The sequence below is a fragment of the Augochlora pura genome, chromosome 2, assembly GCF_028453695.1.
Source record: "Augochlora pura isolate Apur16 chromosome 2, APUR_v2.2.1, whole genome shotgun sequence".
Classification (NCBI taxonomy): domain Eukaryota; kingdom Metazoa; phylum Arthropoda; class Insecta; order Hymenoptera; family Halictidae; genus Augochlora; species Augochlora pura.
The window spans coordinates 12,035,008-12,055,468 of NC_135773.1; the positions used below are offsets into that span (position 1 = coordinate 12,035,008).

Below are 20,461 nucleotides of genomic sequence, written 5' to 3' on the forward strand. Positions count from 1 at the left end.
CACGAGTTTATGGGAGAGTTGAGAAAAAAGTAATCTGATTAATGATTGACGATTATAACTCGGTCGTTATTATAACTAATTTATAATAATTGGGCAAAAAGTAATTCGTTTGATGGTTAACGATTGTAAGTCGTTAATTCTTATGAATTATTATAAATTAGTTATAATAACTAACGAGTTATAATTGTTAATTATCGATCGGATTACTGTTTGCCCATCTTTGGTTTATGGGTACCTCATGCAAATTAGCCAATAATCTTTGGAATATTGCTTTAAAAATGAACGGAAACGCAGAATCTGTTTTTTGTTTTCGATTATCGTGGTGCTATTCATTCGGAGTTTATTGATAAATTTATAATATATTTGTATATTATTTACAAATTTCAGATACAGTTTTTACATAATGTAGCTGTGACTTTTGCTCTCTTATGTGCTGTGCCTAGAAGCGTGTGTGCATTTATACATGTACAGGGTGAACGAAAATATAGAAATTCAGATTACTGAATTTTGGTGCTGCATTGATACTAAATTGTGCGATTAAAAAATCATTACGTTTACCCTCTTTGCAGTGATCTTGTTTAATTTCGATCACATTCAATTCTGGCATACGAATTGTCAATGCTTAATTAATAGATAAGTTTTAACAACATAAGGTATAATTAAGAGCAGTGATCTAATTTTTAGAGAATTATTAGCTTTTTATGTTTAAAATACCTGAATTGTACGAACATAATATGCAAGTAATTTTTTATTGAGATAGTAACATAGGTGTATTGAACGTAACGTTATTTGATGTCATACACAGCTAAATGGCTAGGAAACTTTGTCATCATCTCTTTCGCTATGAGAAACATGAAAGTTGGAAAATGTTTTCTGTGCTAGCGATAAGTGCTCCATTTTATTTCTAGATAATGACTTGCTGAGGAAACATTCTTGGAAGTTATTTTTCATTCTAACCGGGCAATTTTCTACCATTTTGACGTGATTTATTTGTAGGAAATTCTTTTGGGAGAGAAATGCACGTTGGTTTCTCGTTCGCTATCAGCAACATACTTTTCCTTAGAAAATATTAGAAATATTATACGAATTTATTGGTTCACGTTCTAATTAATAAAACAAAAAATCAATAAAATTTCGTTGCTCAATAAAATAAAATGGTAACATAGACTCGACTGAGAAAATTCGTGCATATCTTTGGAAACTATTAGGTTGATGCATATGAAATGTTGGATTTTTAAGCGAATATATAAAACTACATATCTTTTCTCAAAAGCTATAAATTTAATCAAAATGTGCCCCATTTGTTTCAATACACTTTTCCCAACGCGAGTTTAATTCATAAATGTCTGTCTTCAAGAAATTCTGATTTTTCGGATCAATAAACTGTAGTATGGAATTTTACAGACTGTCTCCATTTACATATTGTTTAGCCCACAAAAACTACGCATACGTCGTACAAAACAATTGCGAAATTAAATGAAGTAAAATATAAATTTTTATAAAATATAGATCTTTTGCCAAGCGACTTTCGCTATTTCAAACATTTAGGACAGTTTTTACGGGTTAAATAGTATATGGTATTCATACAGGATAAATAGTACATATATAGTATTCATATGCACCGACCTAATAAAATGCACTTTATCGCATAAGATAGAAATACTATAAGCCAGAAGATTTATTTCAGATTCTAGTGGAAGTGGCTTCGTACGGCGGCGCTCGACGGGCGAGCGTCGCTGTGGACGACGGGTATTGGAGCGCGCGCAGTATGTATTTTGGGCGGATATATCCGCCAGCCGTCCGCTAAGGATCTCTAACGTCCGAGAGGTAGAGGGGAAGTTACGAAAATGCGGTGAAATGTAAGCGCAGAGCTGGTCGTCAACATGCTTCGCGCGGTTTGTAATGGAACAGCCACGCGCCGAGGGCGAACCTACTGGCAACGTAGGAGAGCTGACGTCAGAGAAGAAAAACTCAAGTGTTTACGTTTTTCAAGCTAGGGTCCGTTCTATTTCTCTTAATCCCGACATTATTTATGACAGGTCGCTGTCACATTCCTCAGCCGATCAACGTATAATGGCAACACCGTCCTAAAACTGCTCGAAATCTGCCCGAGCTTTTGCGGGCTAAATACATAGTATATAAATGAAGACACTCTGAAATATTCCATATCAGAGTTTATTAATTCGAGAGATCAGAATTTGTTTAAGACACGCATTTCTGTATTGATATCTTGTTGAAAAGGGTGCAGTAAAGCAAACGGGACATATTTTGATTAAATCGACAGCTTTTGAAAAAAGATGTACAGTTTTTTATATTTACGTAAACATCCGACATTTCATATGCACCAATTTAATACAATCCAATGTGTTAAAGCTAGGAAAAGATATAACAATGAATAAGAAAATACAAAAGGTTTAATTTAGGGGTAATTAATTTACAGAATTCAATAAAATTTTACTTTTGTAAAGTGTTAAATAACGTTCTATAATACGAATTATTATGCGATTATAAAAGACACATCGCGAGATTAGAAAATGTCAGCTATTAGAAATGAATAAACAATGGATTCACTATCTTAGAAATATTGAATTTAATCTATGGATGTCAACTATCAGCTGAATCTCATTTTAATTAATCGGTAGGTGACTCGAAAGTTACACGAGCGATATAATTAACATCGATGCGTTCCTGATAAAAATTGTCATAAATACGAAGTGCCGATAGCGAACGTGCAAATTCATTGACCGATTCAAATATCCGAACAGTTTTCTTTTCATGCACAATTTACAAATTAATACGACGATGAAATGCAAGAAGATGAACGATGAAAGGAGGAAATGGACTGCGATTTTTTTTTTCTGGGGCACTGTGTGTTCGAAATCGACTCGGATTTTTCTCGAATCGAAGCAGGATCGGGCAGTGACAAGAGTGTTTTCGCGTGTTCGCGCGACAAAGACGCGGTTGTGTTCCCCGCGCCGTGGACGCTGCGCATGTGCATGTGCCCCCGACAATGATCGCAATGAACGCGACGGGGTGATAATGGTCCCCATTGTCGTCATGCAACCCGATGAGACGCTCGAGATACGTGCAAACGGTCTATTGACAGTTGCCAGGATGACGATGACGGTGCGGAATAGTGACAATGACTTCGTGATCGTGCGATAAGCTACCTCGTATTTTCTTATTTTACCCCATCTTTCGTAAAGCGTCATGCAAAGCTATAATCTCGGATTCCGAGCATGACGTTGGTACATCCTCTTATCGATTCTTTAATCGCAACGCAACCCTCCGGGATCTCGTTGCACGGTCCGCTGCGGTTTTCAACTGTCCATGGGACTTTTCATAAAGAACAATGCCTTGATTTTTCATTGATCCGAGGCGGGGCGTTTATTCCTTACAATTAGTAGGGGTGGGCATGTACGCGCCGCTTTGAATTCGAGTCGGCTTGCATTATGGAAGTTTGTGATACACTTGTACCGAAAAATATCGAGATATTAATACAAATACATGTTCACCTTTTATTTATTAAAGTTGCCGCGAAACACGAACTTTTTTTTCAATTATAATCGAAATTCACCCCAATTCTTTCTGAAATCAAATTCTACGTTCCTTCTCGATTATACTCTAAAATTCAACTTTTCTAATAGTTATTTTTCTTTTTTGAGTTCAATAATTACATAGCCATCGCACTTAACAAAACTTTATTACGGATTATAAACGGATTAACGTAACAATCGCGCGAATGTTTCGGATGGACAATAAGATGGCGCGGATCGATAACAGGTTCCTTCAATAAGCAGATAAGGACGATACCTTGTCGCGACTCGCTAATTCGCGCGGTATATTAACATTTACGTACTGTCGTATACTAAGTGTCCGTCTACTTATGAGCGTTAATGTAGATCCGATCGAGGCTGCAGCCAGCCGTTTTACCGAGCAACCGTTCCGTAAAAACGTTTCTGAAAGCACCGCTGACGTCGGGATCGGGTTCGGCGCGGCACTTCTGGCTAATGAAACCCACACGACCTCCGATTATCATTCGGGAATGCGAGGAGGACTCTCGCCAGCTCGATCCTCTCCGCGGAATCACCTTCGCTCTGCCAAAGAGGCAAAACCAGGGAGAAAAAGAGCGACAGAGAGACAGAGAGATATACCGAGAGTGAGATAGAGAGAGAGAGCGAGGGAGAGTGAGATAGAGCGAGAGACAGAGAGACAGAGAGAGGGAGAGAGAGAGAGACCGTATGGGATCCGTCGCGCGTGATTTCAGATTCACCGCGCGTTTCCCGAGTATCCGCGAGGGATCTCGGTCGCCCTTCGAAGGAGCAGCGGTGACCTCGTCTCTCCTTCATCTCTCAAGGCCATCTAATCGCGACACGTCCGTTTCGAGCACGTACCAAAGGGTAAGTCCCTGTCGCTCAACGACTTTATTAGCCCTTAGGCGGAAGGGACGGGGCGAGCATGCCAACTTCAAATGAGACAATTCGCATGATCGCGATCGGCGGGCACGGCCCGTACAAGGAAGATCTTTAACGACCGCCTGGATCGTGTCTAGGACATTCCGCCTCTTATTCGGACATTTTTCTAGCTGCGCTCAGAGGCGAACCGGAGTCTAAGAGTTATGAAAATGCTGAATACCGCAGGTTTGGGTATATGGTTTGACGTAATACTGCGTGCGATGCTGATAACGGTTTAGCGGAGGCTGAAGGAATTTTTCGAGTTAAATAGTTAATATACGGAAACATTTGCTTCATATGAGGATAGTACGAATATGGTGAAAGATAGGATGACTGACAATTGCTATAGGACATTGTAGATGCCTGTGTATTGCCAGAGACAATGTTAGATGCTAGTAAGGGTCTGCTAGAGTACACTGGAATGAAAATGAATCGAAAAAAATATAATACAGCAGATGTAAGAATTGTTTATAATATAGTGAAAATGCTGCATTTAACAAATGTATCTGCCAAGAAAAAAATATTCTAGGAGAATGCAATTATTTATTATGAGTTTATAGATATTATAAATTGTGCTGTTATTTCTGTTCTTATTTCTTCTAACTCACTATTCCAAGAGTTCATTGCACAAGCAAAGAAGGGTTGCTATAAATATTATTTTTTCTATTCAAGGTACATTTCGAGAATATATTTATAAAATACTGTTAAATAATACGTCTAAGTACCTACAAAATTAAGGAGATATTTTCGAGAAATCTCATATTTGAAACATTTTCACTTTAAATACTAATTAATAAGTCGCCAGTAACTTATGGCCGTGGCCACAGATATCGCCGAAGGATTTTAAGTCCGTGCGACCATATTAGGCGAACGAATCCTTGCAAGAGAGAGAGAGGCCTTCTGCCAACGATGGTTCTCGAACTGTCAGAGCGTTGGCCGGTCGCCATAAACCCAATGACAACGTGTTTCCATCCTTTTTTTTCTCGTTTTCCCGTTCCCGAAGAATCTGGGATTTTCGACCGGACCGGATCGTCAACATCCCTCTATCCCCTATCCTAATCGCTGGAACCCGAGATGCTTCGCGTATACTCGGCGATACGCCTAGCTGTAAACATGGGATTGAATTTCGGGAGACACAATTGAGCCAACTTTTTTTGGCGTTTGGGGGGGGGGGTGGTAGAGGGGGGATAAAGAAGCGTTCTTTTTAAGGCGGAGGCGAGCGTTTCCGACGATGAGGTCAGACAAGGCGGGCAATAAAAAGCGTGACTCTAAGACGCGAATAGCGAGAAAGAATCGAGGCGAGCGGTTTTATGGCGGGAAACGGTGCGAAAATATTTAGCTGCCTCGAATTGCCCTTTGTTTACGATCGCCGTGCCTTTGTTAATTAATCGCTGGCGAATCATTTTGGACGATCGCGAAGATTACTTTTTTGCGAAGTATCGAAGGCGTTTGCACGCATCGTTTGACAATTAAAAACATTAGCAATATTCCACGAGGATACGAGTTAAAAGGAGAAGGATTTGATGCAACAACATTTGTAGAACAATAACACGATGTTGAATTCTAGCGGCAATTACTGAATCTGGAGCGACACCTTTTACGAAGAACAAGAATATGCTGTGAGAATGGCTCAGTTCGAGGCGTCGGACTGTAACACGAAACTATAGCGTCTGCAAAGAAACATGACACAAGATTATCATTCAATTAGAATTTCCGTAAGGTACAAGTATTGCTAAATTGGGACGAATTTAATTACGAGGAAGAGAAAACGTGCGACTGTGTTATATTTATCTGCATTTTCTCTTATAAATAATACATTCCCTGCTAAATCATACAAGCATCAAAGCGGAGCTAGTTTCAGGAAAATTATCTTATTCAAAGTTGTCTGTGAATTTTATGTGTTTGTCGCATAAATTAATGGATGAAACAGAAGGAAGTAATAATAGAATCATTAACAATTACGTTATTAATAAACTTCTAAATTGCAAACAATTGTTGAAAAACAATTGTTGAAAAAATAACTGTTCAAAAATCAATTGAAGAAAAAGCAATTGTTGAAGTTATTCAAAATGGGAATAAATGCCTATGCGAAATTCCGCGGTGTACTTATTATTCAATGATCACTGGTATGTCAACGTATAGATGATATTAGCGTCATCAGAGATTTGAAACGACTAGCAAAGTCAATTTTGCAGGGTGCTCGAAGGGTGAGCAAGCTTTCCCGCGCGGCAATCAAGAATACCGACAATAAAGCAGCGTCACAAGAATGTACGATATGATTCCCTAGCGTTCTTCGACCGCGACTTCGGCGCAATAAACAGTCACGTGTCTCCCGTAAATATTTAGCACCTTCCCCTGCCTGTTTTATTGTTCAGCCGGCCGCCGCGGCCCGTCCATTCAATGATTCAATGATAAAATCGCGGGTTCGCGCCTGGAGCAACCCGTCGGTATCCCGGCGGCTGTTTCTTTAATATCGTCGAAGAAAAATGGCGGGCAATTGAAGGAAAAATGGTCGATGTATGAATCGCGCGAACGCGAACGAAGCCGTGACAAGTATATTATACTGCGATAGGAAATTCAAATAAAAATATGATCACTATTGAAGTTCTGAATCACGTAATTCTCAATTCTTACTGTCACCTTAAACATTTTCTTATAGGTCTTGCAAGTAAATGCGTGCTATAAATATTTTTTAAATTATTGCTGTGGATTTTTATGCGAAATAAACATTCTTTGCATCAACTGTAGAACGTAGGGACCAAGAACAAGCTTTTTATCTTGTGATAATAATTTTAATAAGTTCAGAAAATATTTCAAGATTTTTAGTTTAATCTAATTTTTCTGACTTAAATTATAATACTTTTTGTCATGATTGTATAAAATTCGTAATCTATTTATTTAACATATGAAATAAGCATTTAAAATATTTTTGGTAAATTGTTTTTCCATATAAGTGTCAATATTTGCAATACATAGTAATTTTATATCGAGTTAATCAGTTACATCTATGTATACATATACGTCAGAAAAATAAAATATATTTTATATCTAATCTTGTATTACTTCATTATACACAAGATTGGAGGTGAACATTTTCAGGAATTGTCACATTGATTAAATCAAATCAATGCTTTTGGCACATGAAGATGTAAGGAAGGCAACTTGGAATTATAAATACTTATGCATGATTCCGGCGCTCCTCCGCGCATTTATTCAATAAATAATGATATAGCACGCGCATGCAAAAACGCGACAAAATAACGAGCGAAACCGAAAAGCAAAGAAACGAAAGGTTTTTTAAGCGACTCACGGCCAGCGAAGACAGATTGCAAAAAGAGTTTGGTTTTCGAATAAGGCGCATGCGATACCGCGGACAATTTTTCCTCGATTATTTATGACGCGACTATATAAACGTTCCCGATACCGAGGCGAAACAATAAGATCGCCATGAAGATTCGAGGGAGCTTGTTTCTTTTTTTTTTTTTTTTTAATCTCGTTACTCGTTTTAGGGCATTACACCGTGCACCAATTTACCTGCCGCGTTTCACGGTGTAATATCGAAGCTGGTTAATAAATTGCCGCGGACGTCGTAACTGTTCTTGAAAAGTCCTCGTTACGCGCGGCTATCAACGAAAACATGTCGTTTCGAAATACGAGTATGGAGATCCTATGGTCAACGGCAGGTCCGCCGCGGAATCTGAATTTTGAATGTTTACGACACGCTCGTGATAATGTTATTTACATTCTTCGGCGACGGCTGCGGGATTCGAGTGGAAATGGATTCGCGCAGCAAACGAACTCGGACGTTTTTTGCGACAGGAAAAGACCGGGTCCGTGGTGCTATAATTTGTGCGATCCTGAAATAATTACGTCCATGTGTGGGTATGAATACAATATTAATGCGCCGCGAAATTTTATACGTTCGCGGCTCGCGAGACTCTCGGCTTATCGAACTAATTAGATCCGGGGCAGTGGTTTTTATAAGACCTCGAGATGATTTCTCAAAATCGATCACGAAGGATTTATCTATTAATACATTAATCTGCTACTTTTTAGGATATCTTAAGGTATATTCTATAAATGTGTTTTTCTAAACGGTCTGTATTAGTCTAACGAAACATTTTAAATTTTAAAAAAAATTCGACAACAATTACCAGCTGCGCTTCTTTATTAATAATGTACCGGGAAATAATCAACTAATATACTCATTCAAATTAAAAAACGAATAACAAGGTAATAAATATAAATAACCGATATAAATAAAAATACTGAACTACGTGAAAACTATAAGTTTCAAAAGATCTGAAATAACAAAATTTATTGTCAAGTTTGTCAACAAGTAGACACGACAAATGGTACGTAACAAATTGAAAGCATCCTCTCTTGATAGGGTGTTTATTCTAGTTTTACGTTCGGGTCGGAACAGACCCGGCCACGGGCGACGATTAATTCACGGCCGGCGGTTCTTCCATTCACCGAGTTTTCGCGGGGACGGTCCGCGTCGCGACGCCGTATCCCCGGCGCAATAAAAGACGAGGGATTCGGTCACGGGTGAGCCGCGGGGATTCGCACGTCAGATCGAGGCGCGATCTTCATTCCGCGAAGCTCGCTGCGAGCGGACAGGCGAAACAAAAGAGCGAGCAGAAGAAAGGGAGAAAAGAGAAGCAAAAGGATTGAGCTGTTCATAAGCCCTCGCCGGCGTCTATTTCTGGACTTAACGAGGGACGTGTCGAGAAGGACGCTGAAACAGGACGACGACGTGCCTCGTAACTGTGTCAAGCTCCACGTGGCCCTTTTATTGCGCGTCAACATCGGCCCCGAATTTTTATCCGAACCGAACGCGTCCGGAGCCTCTACCCCCATTTCCATTCCGTTTATACTCCTCGTTTTCTCCGCGAGACTTTTCCAATACTCGCTCCATAAAAGCCGGGCCCCGCTTAATTTATTTATAAACGACTCGCGAACGACTAGGCACGTCCCGATTTTTCACAAATCAATTTTTAATCGCGCACAGGGTCGTTCCAGCGAGGGTAAAGGAAACTTGTTCCGTGCCAATAGTATCTGGGCATTTTATCGCGGTCATTTCGCGTGCCTCGGACAATTTTTGCAAATACGGATATCGCAATTCATTATACCGGTTCGGTGTAGCTGATCGAGGAAGAGTGATTTCCAAACAGTCCTTTTACAATTTACGAACCGACCGTATCATTTGATTAGCTGCGATCAGGCTGCGGATCTTTACGCGAGATAACAATCACCTGAGCGGATTGCAAGGAAGAGAAACAAAGTGAAATGCTCGTTCTTCGTCTATTTAATATAATACATTGGCGTCCTGGAATACTTTCAATTTTCCTTCCATTTTATATTATCCTACAATTTTGTCGCATAAAATTTGCCCGAACATCCTGCAATATTTTTTCATTCTTTTTACTATATAACGAATAATTAGATCATGATGGAAATTTATATAACAACCTGCACAGTGATTAAATTCAGAAATTTTAGTTCACGTCAAAGGGCGGAGCTTTTCGCAAAATGAATACGACGATTCGAAAAATCTCTTACTTTCGTATTTTTGTTAGAAATTTCATCTGAACGTATTTACAAAAATACGCTGAACTCTAAACCGTGTTAACAAAATCACTTGTTGTCACTAGCATCAGGCAAACAATTAACTCCCTTAGCGTCGCGACGCAGCGATGAGTACTTGCAAATCGATGTACAAACGTACTTGGGAAAAACGTTCTCTCTAGGTAAAACGAGTAAAAAAAGCAACAGAATAATTCACCCCTGTCCGACGATCACGTGTCCGTTCGAATGATCGAAGTATCCCAGGCCGAGAACGTTTCGTAGCAGCGTCCGATCGCGTCAGCGTTCGTTCTCGCGGACAGCTGATTAAAGGGTCGGTTAAAGCGCGTTAATTGATCGCTCGAGCGAGCGGGACGATTTCTGGTTTCCCTATCGTCGACGAGATCCAATCTACCGGTGGAGTAAGTCGCGCGTTCCCGTCTCTAATCTAGTCGCAACGAAAGTCATTTCCCTTTCGATTAACGTTTCCCGTTGCCGGACCGTTTGACGGTGGCGGACGCGAGCGATGTCGCGTGTTGGATGTCCCGTGTCCCGCCGCGGCCGCGATAATTACAGTGATTTCATTATAAGCGTGATTTGTCAGTCAACCCGTGCCGGTGAAACGTACGGCAACGCGCGGCAACGTGACACGCGGGGCGGGGGAAAGGGAAAACGGTGTACGTTCTTCGAGGGAGGAAGAAAATCTAGTCGGCCGGCGCTGAGGCAATTTGCAACCTCGTTAGCGGATCGTCTCTCACGTGTTTCGCACATCATCATCGGTCAGTCTAATCGCAAACACTCGGTGGTTCGCAGCCTTGTTCCCGAAGGCCTCGCGGACACAGAAGCAGCTCGAGCAACAAACTTTTACGTAACACAACGACCGAACGACGTTCGGTTGCACTACACTTTTAAAGGAAGAAGCGGCAAATACGATCACGTCGGGATCTACCGGAAGCTGGCCGGCCAGTCTTGCCCCCGATCCCTCAAAGATGACACCTGTTCGCGGCCGATCTCCTTGAACGCGCCACTTCCCGTCACAGCGGTCGAGGATCACGGTTATTCCGCGGCGAGATAAATGGTAGACGATCGACCGTCAACGACGAGTCAATCCGCCTTGCCTTTGCCGGCGAAGGGACTCGTCCGAGACGGCGATCCGTCACCGGGACGAGGTTGTCACGCATTAGTCCGCGCGCGCGCGCGCAATGGCAGCGCAAAGGCAACGCAAAGGCAACGCACCCGGCAAATGGTAGACCCGTTCGAATTTCAGAATTCAATTTACCTTCACTGGCACGGTAGCATTCCGATCGGTAGTGCCTCTGGTGCGCTCTTTAAGGATATCCCCCTTGACCGCGACGTACCAGCAAGAAGAGGATCGAAGGAGGAATCGAGGGAGAGAGGACCCGGCTCGTGTGGTTCTACCGAACAAAACACTCTCACGTACAGCAACTGTCACCGCCACCGGGGCAGCCGGGTGTCTCGTCCCGTGGGACCGGCGAGACGAACACCTTGCGCCCGATCCTGATGCGACGCGACGTCCTAGCGACGATTATCATCGATCGGCCAAGAGCATCCCCTTGATCTCCGGCCAGCCGCTTTTCTTGCTCACTGTTAGCCGTCGCTGTTACACGCGCCACACTCCCGATGCCGATAACCAAACGAACTTTTATCCGAACCGTCTGGCAACACTTGTTCCCCGAAAGGTCACTGCTTCGTAGCTAGCACACACGCGTGTTCGTTTTAAGTAATAGGACCGATCGAACTCGGTATCGATGCTGCGACGGACCAGGATCAAGTATCCCGTGGGCCCGACTCTCTCTCTCTCTCTCTCTCTCTCTTTCTCTCTCTCTACCTGTACAATTCACTTCGACGACTCGCTCGCACCGATTACGGGGTCGTTAGGTAATTCCGGACCTGCGACGCGACTTAGGGGCTACCACTCCTTCGGCACGCACCGTTCTCCGCCGAGCGCCGAAGAACTAATAAAAGCTGGGACCCAGCTTGATACTGCGTAGGCCGCTTACTACTCCTTCCACCGCGGCTCCGTCCTATCCCACCGACGTACCGGACCGGGCCCCGACAGAGACAGGCAGGAGAGAATGCACGGACGGACGGACGGACGTAAGGACGGACGGACAGACAGACGGACGAACGAACGCAGCACGGATGGACGGTGAAACGGATGAAGCAACGGACATAAGGACTTTAACAGGTATACACACACGCCGCTCCGCGGGCACTCGCTTGGTGCACCGATGCTCTCTCGCGGGTACACCGGGCGAGGAGGCTGATGCTGCCCGCGCCTGTGTTACCTGTGCTCGTTGCTCCTGATGCACGCGTTGTTGCTGCTGCTCCCGCCGCTGCCGCTGCCGCAGCCGCTGCCGCAGCCGCTGCCATGCCGCTCTGCCGGCACCGATGCCGCCTGGAGAACGTCACTCGGTCAAGGTCCCACACCGAAAACCAGCGCAGCCTAACGCTGTGTCTTTGCCGGGCTACCAATTCGATTTCACAGGATCTGGCGTATTCGGGGATCCTTACTAACTCAGAGGACGCTATTTTTGCCGATCGGTAGGAGACATTTTGGTGACCGTAACGCGGTTAGTTTCGTTCAAATGCAGACTCGTAGACAACTTAATGAAGTCAGGATAGAGTATGTTAGTTCACGAATGGTAAAAGATTATTCATCGAAGAGTCTTATGTTGATTCGTCTCTGATGAGACAACGATGTCTGAAGACTTTTTAAAGACATCGATAAGTTATGTGGTATATTCGGAGATCCTTACTACCTTAGAGGACGCAATTTTTGCCGATCGGAAGGAGACACTTTGGTGACCATAACGCGTTTAATTTTGTTCAAATACACACTCGTAGACAATTCAGTAGAGTCAGAACAGATGCTATTTCCTGACTTAGGACTATGCTAGTTTATGAATGCAGGAGATTGTTCGTCGAAAAGTTCTACGTTGGTTCATCTCTGATTAGACAGCAATATCTGATGACTTCGTAAAGACATCGATAAGTTACGCTAACGTAATCATATTGCTCACATTTCTTATTTTATAGCACGTTTTAGTCCAATTGCTCCTTGTAAAACAGACTCTCGAGATATGCGCAGAAAAATGCGGGGCATCTTCTACATTGAAGTCATGGCAAGTGTCTTCTCTTCGGCACCTGTTAGAGATGGCTGGGTCGATGATCAACGCTATACTTGGCGCGACGCGGACTCTCGACGCGCGAGGGTGGCGGAGACAGTCTCGTAAACTCATTCGCTCGTGCGAGAAGGTTGCCGCGAAGGATGATACTCGACCGACAATTTACGGATTGCGTTGGTTAACTCCGGGGATTGAGACATCGAATGGTAGGCGATGATCTGAGAAAATGACTGAAGCGCGGGCCGTGGAGAGCACCGGAGGAGACGCGGTTTACAGAATATGGGCCGCGAGTGGGTTCCGTTGGTTCTAGAAAGTTGCACAGCGGAATACTGAAATTCATTTTGCATTCAGCGAAATGTGCTTAATTCCGAGGACGAGATGAACGTGTTACAAAACGCCTTTCGATATTTGCATTCGCATTGTGGTGTTGTTTGCCCGATTCTGTTCTTTAGGAGTTCTCCGCCATTAACACCTTGTCCTGTAATATCCTTGTGCTTGTTTGGAACTTGAGCTACCATATATGGACGTTATCATCGCCTTTTGTTATTAATATTCGAATATCAAAGTAGAGGTTACCATGCACTAAATCGATTATAGTTATTATACCAAGGAACGACTTCTGGCATCGAAGACCTCTAAATATCACGCGTGCTCTCGAAAGGGGAATAGCCTTGGATCCGTGATAGGACGCGTATGTCGCCTTAATAAATACGGCAGTAAACACGAAAGTAACCAGCTGGATCGTCGAGCCGAGGTAACGGACACGCAGAGAAGCGAGCCGCGAAGAGAAAATTGTGCATCGCTAAGTATCAAGGGTGTAGCGGCTGGGACAGACACAGTACAATTACAGGTGATTGAGGATCGGTCTTGTTTCTATTTTCTTTGATTTCTGCGAGTAGTTAGCCTGATCCGCGACGGGCCAATCACAATGCCCGGCTCTTAGCAGCCCGGCTTGTATTATGATTGGCGTAATCATCGCATGAGCGAATCAGCGAACGGGCGAGCCCCGCGTATAAATAATTGAGCTTTAAAGGCGAGCTACGAGGCCCCTGCCGCACTCGTTCTTAGCTGATGAACGACGGACGAGTGATACACATTGGACGCGCCACGTAACAGATCAGACTTATTGCGTAGACCGCGATGATGAGCGGCTGCCGGATCATTATGTGGCACCTTGGTGTCGTCCATCGGGAAAAATCGTCGTGTTACGCGTAAAACCGGGAAGAGAAAAACACCCCGCGTTACACACTGCTCGATCGACGTTTGTTGCGAAACGACACGCCGGTTCTGTTCCACTGAACATCGCCGACTTCGGTGCGGAATGTCTCGGGGAAGGTGTTACGTGTCGGGGATCACTTTTGTTGTGCAACGTCGCCGGATTGCGGGTCTTTGTCCTCTCAGACTTTTCGTTGGTCTACATGCCTCGACAGACTACTTTGAGCGAACTATTCCCATCCGATTATTCTCGGGTATTCTCGGCTAAGGGAAACACAATTTTACATGAATCCTTTAAGTACTTTCGATCCGTTCCAATTGTTAACCCTTTGTAATCGAGAATATTTTAATTCTAAATTGGAAATAGGTTTGCGAACTTTTAATATTTCAATTTGATATGCTTTATGTTAGCGAATTCTATGGATATAAAATGGTAACAATTATACTTTTAGCAGTTTTGAAAATAAAAACTCGAAAGCGAAAAATTAGAAGGAGGAATACATTTTTATTCTACTCCAGTTTTATGCCTTTTATTTTGTGTAAAGATCGGCAATCTAATAAATATCTGAAGTATAAAGTGAAGCTGCGAAATGATGTCAAAGTTATTATATCTTCTTGCGAACAATTGTAATCGTGGGCATAGTGTTCATTCTTTTTCAATTATTTCTAGCCGTAACAGAGATGTCGTTATATGCAAAATAGATTAAACGAAAATATACTTTTCTCTGAAAAATGGAAATCTTTATTCATGAGGTAACAGTAACATAGTTCAAACTTTAAAGGGTAAAGAAAATGTGAATAAAAGGACCGCAACAGCGCAGCGGGGTTAGCTTTGCTTCTGTTAACCCGTTCACAATGTCTCGATTTATCATCGGCGCCGTGAAAGAAATCGTAGTGCAAGGGGTTAATCTCATCGAACGACCTTATCGAAATTTCTTTTGTGCTTCCACAGTTGCTTGTTGTACCCCTTTCATATAAGAGCTTGCAAACATCGTGTTACAGTGTAGTTTAGAGCCGAGCATCATTAGCGTAAGTTTATCTGAACACCGTAGGACGGTTGAAAGAGCAAAACGAACGGAACAACACGCAGTGAATCTGCTCGATACGTGTTCCGATATTTGGTTTTTCTTTTTGCGCATAAAAGGGTTAATGATCAACCCAATGCTCTCCGACCTCTCGCCGCTGGAAAACAGCGCGGTCAGTAACGAAGAACAGCACCTGACCTATTACTCCCGGAGCGACAAGAAGCACTGGAAACGATCTCGCCGATGATTTATGACAGTATAAGGTGTTCACGTCACCCCGCGACGCTGGCACCCGGACACTTAGCGGATCAAAGTTTTCCTTTGGTCGCCGCGTCCGGACCGCGTGCCCCGCGCACTCGCACGCGATTGGCGTGCGTAAATGGGTGACGACTAAACTGCTGCAGATAATGATGATGATAATGATGATGATGCCCGCGGTAGCGGTGCGCGCCGACTGAAATGGAAAGGTACTGGCCTGTTCGAAGGCAGAGCCCGAGCCGCGCCGGCCGGCTCTCTCTCTCTCTCTCTCTCTCTCGCTCTCTCGCTTCATCTCGGCACCGAATGAGCCGGCCTTGAACTTACCGGGCTGCTCTCGGTGCTAATGAAGAGTCAGACCGAGGAATCCTCCCGCGGTGGACAGACGTCTCTAATTGGCCTCGCCGCGGATCACTTCCGGAACGAGGAAAGCCGAGTGTCTGCGCTTAAACGGAGAAGTTATTTTCACTTTCTATCGCGTCGCGTCGCGTCGCGTCGGCCGGACGGCCGGAATACGGCCACGCGCGCGATCCAGCGTCTATACTTGCGTGCCCGTGTTCGGCGCATATACACGCGCGTGGAATCGACGCGACGGTTTCGCCGCGGCGGAAAACGACGTGGCTGAAGTTCGAGCAGTTGGGACCCGACCGGTAGGCTGTGTGATGTAACCGAGCCGGCTCAGTGGGTGTTCTATGTACGATTGTTCGATGCCTCGTTGCGTCAGCTGAATGCGTCTGTATGACAGATGTGACAGATCTATAGGGTAACCTGCCGTCAAATGGTTTAGTTTACGACTTCGTCGTACCCGCGTGACTAATTAACGTCGCACCGGCGAGAAACGGAACGCTAAAGCCTTTTTTGACGGCGTCGAGCCGACGCGCGACGGAAGAAAAAAGTTGCGATCGTTTTCGATCGGCGAGCAATGAACTTGGAGAAGCGCCGCCGGAGAGTAACCCTGGAGTCCAAGGGAAACGGACGAGCACGGTAACCGCTGGCACGTTGATTCCATTTTTAGCGGTCTCGTGCTCAGTGATCGATAAACTTTGTCTTTTATCTACCAAGGTCTCGGTTCTACGGCCGAGAAAAAAGAATTCTGGTTTCGAGGACGCAGCGCTGCGGGATTGTACTAATAGTTTGCGACAAAAGATATGCTTCATTCGATAAGATTTCTGTGATGAATGGTGGTTGCGAACGACGGCGACGAGGACGTTTTATTTCGTAGAGTAGATTAAGTAACATAGGTGGTCCCTTTTTTTTACTTAATTGTGCGGTTCAAGGTTATCTCCGGCCTTTCGCAAGAAATTTAGCCAACAGTCGAATTGATGATGAGGCGAGACCGAGTCCTGAAATTACTGTACTAATTGCGAAATTGAGGAATTTGATGGTGTAGATGGTTTTTTACGTAAGAAAAATAGCACCGCGTTCGACGGAAACGTGATAATAAGTGGCGTAATATTTTTTTTGTTTCTGAGCATTGAGAAGAATTTTAGCATCAGCGTCTTTTCGCAATTATGGATCAATAATTGGATAATTACGTGCGACATCACTGGGATTTACTAAATTGGTTTGTAAAATCCATCTCTTGCACTGTTATTTGGTTGTTTCTTGCAACGTTAGTCTTCTCAGTTCATTTTTATTTCATCTTCTTTTTTATTCAAATTATACCCACGAACCTCTGATGTTGACTAACATATGTTTCTTCTTATAAATAACGATATTTTTATTATAATTTAATTTTGAATTAAGGATTTAGTTATTTCCTATAAAAGAGTTGCCACAACTTCAACAATTCCAAAGTGGACAATACGAAATCGAACATTTGAAATAAGAGATTAAGCGCAACGCTTCAATTGCCGCGAAGAGCATAGTCACGGTAACGCGCGTGACACCGGCACGACGATCGGACTGACACCGCGTCGTTTCATCAACTAATCCGATAAAATGCCCGAACAATTCCGGCCGCTGATTATAGAATAAGCCGTGCTGATTTAATACCTAGCCTTTAAAGTGCACCCGACTGGATCTTTGCCGTATAAATATCGTAACCCCTGCGCACCGGGAGTAATCCACCGACAAACTAACTACAACGGCGGTCGGTGTACGCGGCGTTCCTTTAAAAACAAACGAGCGACAAAACCGGCGTACACGCGAGTAAATCTCCTCTCGTCGGCGCGAAGCCGAATGCCGAATGCCGAATGCCGAATGCCGGCGAGGAGGGTCGTTACTCGCGCGTACTTTCTCCGCGCGATCGAGTCGCGTGCGAGCGGACAGCCGCCGCTCCGCTCGGCGTCGTGTCGCGGCCGCGCGAGAATTGTTCCTCGCGGTGACGAGGGAGATTCGAGGTGTGCGTGACGCAACTGTCGTGGCACACGGGGGACCGACAGGTCCGGCAAGAAAAATTGAACAGGAGCATTAAAGCGAACTGGGTTAACGTAAAAAGAATGCCGGGCACGACTGAGAACGGCGGTCTTTCTGTTACGGCGCGCTCCGTACGTTAAGTAACTGGTAATAAAGAACGAGCGATGCTTATGTAAATTTATCTCTTTATGGCCCTATCCGTGCAACCAGGAATTAGGCAGAACATTATTTCCACGGCGAATGGTTTTATTTAGCGCGGCGCGGTTACGGCCGGCGTTAAAATTCGCAGCCCGATAATAAATGACGTGCGATAAACGATACGCGTTTACGCGGCGGAGACGGGATTTAATAATTAAACGCGAGTGTTTTATGAATTTTATCTTCGTGCCGGGGGGATCGTTCTACTCGCGGTCCAGTGTTTCAGATACTATTAACCGCGGCCATCTTATTATCATTTTATCGGCCTTCATAGCTCCATAAAACCGTAAGCATGATAAAACAGGAGATTCAATTGGCGTGCAAGAAAATATAGCGAAGGCGATTTTCAAAAGTGTGTTCATTGTTGTACGATCGAGAACAGTTCAATTGCTTCCTACTTAATTTGGGCAGCACGACATAGCACGGTGCTGTTATATTACATATAATATATTAGAATGAGCTCATTTACAGGATACTATTTAGATGTTTTCGACATGTTTTCTTGAATTATCAGTGTATAGATGATTTTAGGATAGTCCAAAAGGTCCAAGCATTTCTTGAGTCAATAAATTTTGGGTGACCTAATTTAATCGAATTGGACGAACAATAAATAATATTATTAATATTTTCTTTTCTTTACGCGATCAATCAAACTATTAGGTTGGTGCATATGAAATGTCGGATTTTTAAGCGAGTATATAAAACTGCATATCATTTTTCAAAAGCTATTAATTTAATCAAAATGTGCCCCATTTGTTTCAATACACTTTTCCCAACGCGAGTTTAATTCATAAATGTCTGTCTTCAAGAAATTCTGATTTTTCAGATCAATAAACTGTAGTATGGAATTTTTCAGACGGTCTCCATTTACATACTGTTTAGCCCACAAAAACTACGCATACGTCGTAAAAAACAATTACGAAATTAAATGACGTAAAATATAAATTTTTATAAAATATAGATCTTTCGCCGAGCGACTTTCGCTATTTTAAACATTTAGGACAGTTTTTACGGGCTAAATAGTATATAGTATTCATGCAGGATAAATAGTATATAGTATTCATATGTATCAACCTAATAAAATGTTACGCATAAGACCACTTTATCGCATAAGATAGAAATACTACAAGCCAGAAGATTTATTTCGATTTATAGCGCTCGACGGGCGAGCGTCGCTGTGGACGACGAGTATTTGAGCGCGCAGGATTTTGGGCGGATATATCCGCCAGCCGTCCGGAACGGTAAACAAGCTTGGGCGGATATATCCGCCAGCCGTCCGCTAAGGGTCTCTAACGTCCGAGAGGTAGAGGGGAAGTTACGAAAATGCGGTAAAATGCAAGCGCTGAGCTGGTCAACATGTTTCGCGCGGTTTGTAATAGAACAGCCACGCGTCGAGGGCGAACCTACTGGCAACATAGGAGAGCTGACGTCAGAGAAGAAAAACTCAAGTGTTTACGTTTTTCATGCTGGAGTTCATTCTATTTCTCTTAATCCCGACATTATTTATGACAGGTCGCTGTCACATTCCTCAGCCGAGCAACGTATAATGGCAACACCGTCCTAAAACTGCTCGAAATCTGCCCGAGCTTTTGCGGGCTAAATAGTATATAAATGAAGACACTCTGAAATATTCCATATCAGAGTTTATTGATTCGAAAGATCAGAATTTGTTTAAGACTGGCATTTCTGTATTGATATCTTGTTGAAAAGGGTGTAGTAAAGCAAACGAGGCATATTTTGATTAAATCAACAGCTTTTGAAAAAAGATATACAGTTTTATATATTTACGTAAACATCCGACATTTCATATGCACCAACCTAATATTTCCTGTTTACATAGCATGATAAAGCACGTGGTTAAATAATAACAAATTATACATAAGAAGAAACTCGTGCTGACCAAGTGGCCAAACCACGTAAAATCAGAACTCTGTTTACCTTTATGCTTGTACATTGAGATGATTGATGTATGGGTTGGTAGATAACGCTTCAAAAAAGATTGGGAAACACTGCACCGTACTAAACAGCATCAGGAAGACATTCGAAAAATCAATTAAACGGTGGATCGAAGTCGAACGACATACGCGGCGTACGCGATCGAATCATTAATCACACGGTTCGCCGCTTGGTCCATTGTCTTCGCGGTGCCTGTCTTCCATCGAGGATGACTTTTGACCCGGTCCGGGTTCCCCGTACGGGGCCACCCCTCTAGTCTTACGTCTCAATCCGTGGGAGTCGG

General features: G+C 43.4%; 1 protein-coding gene across 3 annotated transcripts in view; it reads right to left on the bottom strand.

Annotated features, from left to right (window-relative positions):
* Blo (bloated) overlaps nucleotides 1–12,107 on the bottom strand; it is a 161,879-nt gene extending 149,772 nt beyond the window's left edge. Inside the window, exon 1 of one of the 3 annotated variants that reach the window (XM_078196456.1) lies at nucleotides 11,464–12,107. The gene's annotated coding sequence lies outside the window, so the exon portion shown is untranslated. Of the gene's footprint in view, nucleotides 1–11,301 lie in introns of all 3 variants that reach the window. The other 2 variants (XM_078196455.1, XM_078196457.1) reach the window with 2 other exon arrangements.
* Between the last annotated feature and the right edge of the window lie 8,354 nt (nucleotides 12,108–20,461).